The 9,208-nt window shown below is 36.4% G+C and overlaps 1 long non-coding RNA gene across 1 annotated transcript; it reads left to right on the top strand.

Annotated features, from left to right (window-relative positions):
* Positions 1-2,133: 2,133 nt before the first annotated feature.
* On the top strand, positions 2,134-5,849 carry LOC129084740 (uncharacterized). The gene is made up of 4 exons (XR_008530626.1): positions 2,134-2,202; positions 2,861-2,884; positions 3,791-3,829; positions 5,578-5,849. It is a non-coding gene; the product is annotated as an uncharacterized LOC129084740 (long non-coding RNA).
* The last annotated feature ends 3,359 nt before the right edge of the window (positions 5,850-9,208 follow it).

The raw sequence follows: 9,208 nt of genomic DNA, 5'->3' as shown, positions 1-9,208 counted from the left end.
GGATTCTTCTTATTTGCACAAGGTTCCATGTGGAATAACTATGACCTTATGTGTGTTGAGCACATTGAACTAGTGTCTGAATCCTTTGAGATATCTAAAGGTAGTTATGAAAGTAGGCTGGTAACTGCTCGTAGACGTAGTGAAGCAGAATTGGCTGAGGTGGAATTGCCCAGCACATCCGAGATCTTCAGGCAAACAAGGGTGTTTTCCATAAACCGGATGCAAATTAGGCACAAGAGGGAGCCTGTGAGGAATCATCTTAGGTCATGTCTAATAACATGAATGGGAGAAGCAATGGAATCTCAAGACAAGGCAGCTGTACTGATGGATTGTAATTAAGCAAATAAGAAATACATTTGTTTTCATTAAGGGACTTATAGGTAGTATAATAGCAACAATTTGAAGTCTTTAAAGAAGGTATGGATGTACTCCAATGGGCGGTCATCTTTAAATATTTGTCAGGCCTAGAGAATATAGGGCCTGCTTATGTCAATGCCAATCAGATAAGAGCTTCTCAATTCCCTTTCCTTTAATAAGCCTCTCCTTTACCTCCATCCTAGGAGGTGTCAAAAAGAACTGCTATTGAGTGGGGAAATAGATAAGCAGGGGAAAAGAATAGCTGAGTGCACCTTTTGGCCAGCCAGGAGACAAGTGACTTGCCTATAGAGTGCCTTAGCTGGATGCAGGAAAAATGGTTGTAACTTAGAATGAATACCAAAACTACGACTGTTACATGGGGTTAGGTATTTTAATATATTGAATTGAGACTGTTTTGTTACAAACTAATTGCTACATTTTACTATCTAAGAATGATCAGAAAAGTCATATAATTTCTTAAATTTTTATCCAAAGGAAATAGAAGCCTTTCCTCCATTGATCACATTTTAAAGAGATAGTTGGACACAAATTATTCTACCCCAATAAATCTTCAGAGTTTTTTTTAAACATTTAGTTATAAATCCCTTATTGCCTGACAATATCTGATGATTTAAAAAAACTAATTTTCTCCTGAAAGAACTCAATCTATTTTTTCAAGTTTTAAAAATTCCAAGAAATGTATTTTTGTTAGTCTAATATAATTGAAACTTATCTAAGATAATTTTAAGTTAAACATAAAGTTATCTAAAATCACTTGACTAATTATAAGAAACTATTTTACATTATTTTATATTATCTGCAAAATATCCTCTTTTTAAAATCAATAGCTCTTTTTTGTACCTTCCAGAATTCTACACACAGGAATTGTTCTTTGTTCTATATAACAGTAAAATTAATATGATTAGTTTTACTCTTCCCCTTCCAAGATGAATACTATTAATTCACTCAATGATTCCTTGTACAATATTATTTTCTAACCCACTCATTATTCTGATTATTTTTAATTTTAAGATTTCACAGTCCATTCAAGTCATGAACTCAAGGGTATTCTGAATAACGATAGTCTTTGAGTCTGAAGGTGGTTTTAGCCTCTTTCTGGCAACTACTTTCATTTCTCAAGCCATATTAGGATAACTTATCTGATTTCTGGTCAGGGCACATACAAAAATCAACCAGTGAATGCATAAATAATGGAACAACAGATCAGTGTTTCTTTCTCTCTTTCTCTCTTCCTCTCTTCCCCCACTTCTTCTCTCTCTCCAAAACCAATAATAATAAAAAATAAAAAGATATATTAGTCTTTTTTGACCCTTCATTGTTCTTTCATCTTGGGATTTTATTTCTGTTATTTTAGCCTTTCATTTCATAATTATCTGTTGGCTCATCCTGTAAGAAAGAGGCCTGAAAAACTGGCATTTGTTCAGCTTGAACAATGTTGGGTATGGTAGTAAAACAAAGAACCACAGTTATAAACTAAATGTTAACAAAATAGAAGATAATTATTAATACTTATAAATAATAGTTGAGGATGATAAGCAATTTTTTTTAAAGAACCTGACCAACTTACAGTTTTTTATTGAAGAGCTTGACCAGCCCTTAAACCCAACAGGAAGGCTGAGGCCCAAATAGCAAATCAGACATGCATGACAGTGGCCAACCCATGGACTTCAAAGGTAATATTGTTCTCCTTGGTCTTATAAAGGAATGCATCTGCAGGTCCTACAACATTGAGAGAGAGAGACGCCATGGCTTCTACCAAGATGTTTCTGCTCTTGCTCTCGGCGGCCTTGCTGGCTCTGAGCTCAGCTCAGGATATTGGCAATGGTAAGAGAGGGAAATAGGGATTATCAAAGTGATGATAGGCTTAAACTTCATGGAACAGAGTCGAATTGACTCTTCTCAGAAATTAAGTACTTTATTTTCAGAAAGTAGGTCAATAAAAGAAGAGGTAACATTAGTTTCTGCTTTCCAGTGATAGCAAATATTTCTCTGATCACCTGAGCCTAGGTCCAAAGCCAGTATCTTCAGGGTGTGACATCTGCTGTTTTTAGATTTATGGACTTTTATTTTATCTTTTATTTTGGGGCAAGAATTTTCTGGAATAGTAAAGTCATGGCAATGTGACAGTAAGCTATATGGCTGCAGATAGTTTCAATTCTCAAATTTTCTCTGTTGCAAGAGGTCTCATAATGTATATTTTGTCTACAATCATTGCAGCTCTCTATTTCATCATATATAATACAGAATTTATAAAATAGTTGAGTCCTTTTTAATCTCTGTTTCAGAAGCAATGATCAGATATTCTGCCTTAGGGAATGTTGATCGATTGTATGCAAACATATTGTTATTATTTTTACTCTTAGTTTTCTTAAGAATTTTCTAACTTCTTAAATCTAACCCTACTTGTCTTTCTACAAATGTATACCTAGGGTTTTAGCAAATCATATTTTAAATTTATCTACTTTTTCTTTTTAAATTTTAGGTACTGATCATGAAAACTTTCCAGGTAATTCCTTATTCAAGGAGATATTCTTTTCTTTTTGTCTTCAAAACTTATCATACTTTTTTTTCTTAGTGTTTGTCTTTTGAAAACTCTCAAAACTAAGTCTAGAGAGAGGCAAAAAGGAATGACAAAAGCCTAAATTTTAGTGGTCTTCAGTCTTATTGTTAGATGTGACCTATCCCCTTCCTTTTCACATTGGAATCTTCTGTGTCAGAGACCTGGTGTTTAAACATCAGTAGAACATGGCACCCTGCCCTGGCCTTGTGGCTCAGTTTTTTGGGCGCTGTCTTGCAAAGTGAAAGGTTGCCAGTTCAATTTCTGGTCAGAGCACTTGCCTGAGTTGCATCTGATCAATGTTTTCCTTCCTCTCTTTCTCCCCCTCTTGCCCTCTCTCTGAAAACAATAAACAATTTTTTTTTTAAAGAACATGGCACACTACTCACTTGTAAATGTTTTCTTTAAATAATACAAAGGCAAATGATTGAATACTACAAATCCCTCACATTGTTTACCATTGCACTTTATTTATTTACAGTACTACTATTTTGTTCTCCTGTTATCTAAGCCTTGATATCTGTTTAAATGGTAAGATATCTCAAAGTATGTGAAAGTTAAAGTCATTTTTAACTGTACACATTTCAAATGAAATATTTGAAATCAGTTTTAATGACATAGACGGGAGTGAGAAGGAAGGATATGAGAAAAGACAGGAGTGCTAGGAAGAGCTAATGAATTGTAAGTGATGTTACCAAAGAAGTAACAGAATTCAATAAACAAACATTTGGTTGCTTAGAGAAAACCTTTACATGCTTAATGGTTTTCCCCAGTTCCTTACTTATGATCATTCCATTTAGGTTATGATGTCATTTCATACTATATTCTTTTTTTGTTGTTGTTTCTTCTTTGCAGAACACCCTCAAAATGAAGAGGAAGAACCCCAAATAATAGGTGAGTTATTTTAATTCAATCAACTTATCTAGAATTTTTCTAAAAGAACTCTAGGAGCCTCTGGGTCAGTAAGCTAATCCAAAATTTCTACAATTTTTACTTTAATGCAAAAAAAAAAAATCATGCTTAACCTTTAACATTTTTTTTCTCAACCATTTTACCACATAGTTTAATCTTAGTAGTGTCATGTTGCAAAAGGAGCACAGAAGACCAAAAAAAAAAAGCAATGATTAGCTTTAGATTGAGTTCTCATGGGTCTAGAGAATATGGTCACTACTTTCATTTTGATTTTTTTTTCCTGTCTAAGTTACCTGGCCCTGTAACAGCATGACTATAAGGATTCCTGAGAACAATGCTTTGATGATTTACATGTTCTACCCCAACATTAATTTAATAAAATTTAATACTTAATAACTATGACAGAATCCTAGTCTTGATACCAAGGATGCAAAAGTAAATGAAACATTGCACCTGTCCTTAAGGAACTCAAGTTCTAATGGAAGATTTAGCTTAGACATGAAGATAATCACCTTCAGAAAAGTGGCCCAAAAAGGCATTATGGCAGCTCAGAGCAAGGAAGAAGAAGGAAGGCCTCTCACAGGAGATGCCATGTGCTCTGGATCTCAGAGAACGGAAGAAAGCAGAGTTAAAGCCATGGCTAAATCTATGCATATATCACCACATTTCAGTGGTCTAGGAACACTGAATAATCCAGGAAGGCTGAAGTGAATAAAAAGGTAAAGCTGGAGGTGTGGATTAGTTCCGGACTATGAAAGACACTATGAATGGCAAACTGAATTTGTAATTTATTCTATGGGCCACAGAAAGATTTTTGAATAAGGGAGTGATACAGAAAGTCATTTGTTGACCTGACACCAATGAAGAATAAGCAACTTGAGAGTACAGACTGTGTCTTTTAAGCCTAGAATCTCAGTGTCTGATTTAAGGCACAATGGGCATGCAACAAAGTGTAGGTCATATCCACAAGGGAATGATTGTAAGAGTGATGCCATGACAGATTGGTAATTACAGAATGGTCACAAGATGTAAAGTACAGCATAAGGAACATAGTAATATTCTAATAACTATGTATGATGCTAGGTGGGTACTGGAAATATCAGGGAACACAAAAGATTGTCTAACCACTATGCTGCACACCTGAAACTAATACAAAATAATATTGAATGTAAAAAATAATAAGTATACTGTTGATTAAAAAGAGTGATGACCATGAGACCATGAAGAAATGACTGACAGTTAATGCAACAGACGGTGAGGGCTGCGATTTAGTGAGAAATTTGCAAAAGGACAAAATAGAGAGTGGGCTTTATATATACTCTCTGTTTGTCTACACACTTAACAGTTGACAGAAGAGAGGGAAGGGTGGGTGTTATATGATTGCTCTGCTATTGGGAAGGGCGAGGTGGCTGATAATTTCCCCTGTTCAATAGATTTGTGCCAATCTATCATGTATATCTATAGGCAGACACGGTGACTCCACCTGGTGGTTTCTCTTAGACATCAGAGACAGCAGAGATATCTGCTGGTTTATAGATAATTTTATGTATATCACAGCAAAATTAGAATAGATGGCACTATAGAATAGGTGGCAAAAACATCAAAAGAGAGGAGAGGAATATATTACTTCTAACTAAATTTAGGCTACCATCTTCTTACTTGCCTCATTTAAGTTTATGGCTAACTTTTCTCTTTCCTTGTTTCTTTATGAATCCATTCTCTCACTGAAGAAGATCATAAACCAGTTGAAGAATCCTCAGAGGACTCACAAGTCAATTCTCAGGAAGAAGACAGAGATCAGCATGGCAAAACGGGCAAACATGAAAAAAATGGCCAAAAAGGCCATGGTCGGCAGGGTGAACCTCACAGCCAAAATGTCCAGGAAAGCCAGGAAAACTCACACAGCAGAGGTGGGGAAGGTGGCCAGAGTGGCCCTGGTAGCCAGAGAAGACAGCGTGAAAGAGGCGGCCAGCGTGGTCAGCGTGGTGGCCAATGACCAGGAAAACCAACTAAAGATGGCTTCCAGCGATGCCCTAGGTATTATTCTACTTTATTCATTAATCTAGTGAATTTCTCTGTAAATATTTCTTTTTTATTTTTGTTTCTGTTTATTTCTCTTGTTTTTAACCTTGACTTTAATCACTCAAACTGTTTTTCCAGATTTGTCTCTGCCACAATTCTCCTTGCCTCAAGCTTACAAATAGAAAAGTTTCCTCCATTCTTTTAAGAGCAAGTGTTACTTCTACCTTGACTCCCTTTACTTACATTAGCCTACAACTTCCCCAAGTTCTTCCTCTCATCCCACCACCTCTCTAATCCTCTCTTCCCTTTTTTTCCCCCTCTCCTGGCCTCCTCCTTCCACCTTCACCTCCCTACTCCTCCTTCTTCTCCTCTCTCTTAACTTCCTGTGTTGTCTTATAATGAGACTACTTAATAGTAGAGATACCAGGCATAGATCATGCTCAGGCTGTTATTACTTATGTCTAAAATCCTTCTCTCTGTTTCAGAACTGATAGATCAGCTGGTGACTATGGACTTTTCAGAGGTGTAAATTTGGCCTTTCGTTTCTCCAACTTTCAATCATCATTAAAATCATAAGCATTACATCCTGGCTCTTGTTTTACTTTTAAGGTTATGGTTCTCTGTCAAGGGACAAAGAAGGGCAGGCTGGGAGGCACAAAGCCCTGATTGGACTCCAAATGTTCTATACTGTGTAGCTTGATAAGTAGCTCAGATTTTAATAATTTTGTGAGGACTTGACTATCACCAATATTCCAAAGCAAAAAAAAAAAAAAAAATTGAGACCAGTAAGAGAGTTTGCCAAGTTCACAAGTTCACGCTACCAAATCGCACACCCTTTTCTCAGTTCAAACACAGCCTTTCAATGCATATGTGCCATATTATTACACTTCTGTTTACATATGGGATTCAGGAGGGCCCCAAGGGCCTGTTTGCCCTTGTCATGCGCTACTGAGGACAGACTCATTATCCAGCTGTCAATCAGACCAGCTTCCTCTTGGTTTAGAGACATGCAGATATACCTTGTACACTGAACTTAGCTCATACATGTTGACTCAACATTTTTTTTTTTTTGCATATATGGTATGAGGTAAAATCTGCCATAACTAAAGTAGGTGTTAAGGAAAGTCAGTGCTATGAGTTGAATTATGTCTCCCCAAAATTTACATGTTGAAGTCCTAACTTCAATATCTGAGAATGTGACCTTATGGAACTAGGGTTGTTGCTGATGTAGTAATTAGTTAAGATGAGCTCATTTGTGGAGTAGGGTGGGCGCCTAATCCGGTATGACTGGTATCCTTATGAAAATGGAAAATTTGGATATAGACATGTATACAGGGAGGACACCGCATGAAGATGAAGACAGAGATTGGGGTGGTGTAGTGGAAGTGGCGAGGCTGGGACAGAGTTTTACTCACAGCCCTCAGACTGAATAAACACCTCGATCTTGGACTTCCAGTCTCCAGAACTGTGATAAAATGAATTTCTGCTGTTTAAGCACTGAGTTTGTAGTATGTTGTTAGAGCAACCCTAGAAAAGTAATACAGTGAAAAAATTTACTTACCAGTTTTTAAAAAATGAATGAGCATACTTAGACTAATTATAACACATTTATTCCATCTACTTCCAAAGCCTTGGACTGAAGATCAACAGAGAGAGGTGTGAAGCATCCCTTAGGTGTTGGGCTCAATGCAGTCTGGCCAGGAATTGTGCCTAACCTGGAAGTTTTTTGTTTCTCTGATTGTCAAAATTTAGTTATGCCTATGGGGAGTCACACATGTAAATACTGGCAGCCCTAGAAGATTGACAATGAAATTAGGTGAGAATAAAAATGAAAGCTTTAATGGACATTTCTAATGAGGTATAAGTAGCTTGCTTTCAGTATTAGTATTAATGAAGAAGAATTTATAGGTTAAGGTAACAAACAAAAATTAAACATGTTTAATACTCTTTATTCCCACATTCACTGCCAGGTTCAATTCGGGAATCAGATCAAGAACTGGCCTTTTCCTTGGAAACAGAATTCATCTCTGGTTGTTCTGGCTTCCTTGGTACCCTCATTGACTTTCCATCCAGTTTCTGAAATAACGTCATCATTCTGTGGATGGACTTGAGTATGTTTCACAGTGCAAAATGTATGAAAATATATAAACCCTGGGGTTAGAAACATTTGAAAATGACTCAGGTGGGGAATCAAGAAGAAATCAGCAGCTTTCTCTTTACCATGCACACAGGTTAGGAGCCTCAGTTTTTATTTTTTCCAATTTTCCATTATTTATTAAAAGCATAAGGGAGGGAAGGTAAAATAATAAAAACCAGCAAACAGATAAATAACAATGATTTACTAGATAATGGGTTACTATCATTTTCATCAAAATACTATACAGCAAAGCTCATGGTCTCATACCCAAATCAACATATTTTTCCATAACACAGGTCTAGTGAATAGTCAAGAACACTCATAAATCAACTACTTAATGCCATGCTTTATTTTTAGAAAGAGATACCAAAACTTGGTTTTCCTGGTTAAAAGTTGCATGGTCAGCAACATTATCTTTGTTTCAGAGCTTTATTCCCCATTTCTTCTTTCCTAATATCATCCGAAAGAGCTGTCTTCCAGCCCACCAGAGGAAACTCCCAGTTTGCTCACATTAAAATAAATCTCTTTATAAAGAGATGTCTTTCCTTTAAGACAAAATTTTATATTAACCAATTTAAATCTCAGCCTAAAATATTTGCAAAGAAATGATCGTGGTATTCCACTCTCCAAAAATCTCTTTGTGGCCCATAGAATAAACTACAAGTCAGTTTGCCATTCACAACATCCTTCACAATGTGGAACTAACCCCATCTCCAGCTTTATCTTCCTATATTCCTGGGAAACATAGTTAGGTGGTGGGTTCTTACATTATATGCAGTCAGTCCTTGTTGATATTATCATGTCACCTACCTTTCTGATCCTTCATAATATTATGCCAAGAAAATTGCAGCCACTCCGCCTTATATACTAGATCCCCATTGTGTCCAAGCTTCATGGAGCTGCCCCAACAGAGTATTAGGACTGAATTTATGTCCCTTTGCCAAAATATTGAGCTCTGAGTCATTATTGAGGGTCTCCATGTCAATAAATTCTTCATATTCAAGTTAAGGTAAGAGAACTCCTTGATGTACCTCCCTCAAGACCCATTTCCAGCATGTTCTCTCAATCCCACAGATATGTTAACAACATGTGCTAATATTAGCAGGAAGCTATTTTCTTTTGGAAGAGAACTGTACTTACACCTAATTTGGCTGTGCTTAAACCTTGTCCCAAAGCAAAGAGGAGTAGTAGGATGTATCATG

The sequence above is a fragment of the Pteronotus mesoamericanus genome, unplaced genomic scaffold, assembly GCF_021234165.1.
Source record: "Pteronotus mesoamericanus isolate MK-2021 breed Mesoamerican mustached bat unplaced genomic scaffold, CSHL_Meso_final scaffold_21, whole genome shotgun sequence".
NCBI lineage: Eukaryota > Metazoa > Chordata > Mammalia > Chiroptera > Mormoopidae > Pteronotus > Pteronotus mesoamericanus.
Note: the sequence above shows the minus strand (reverse complement) of the source record. Positions and strands in the feature narration are given on the sequence as shown.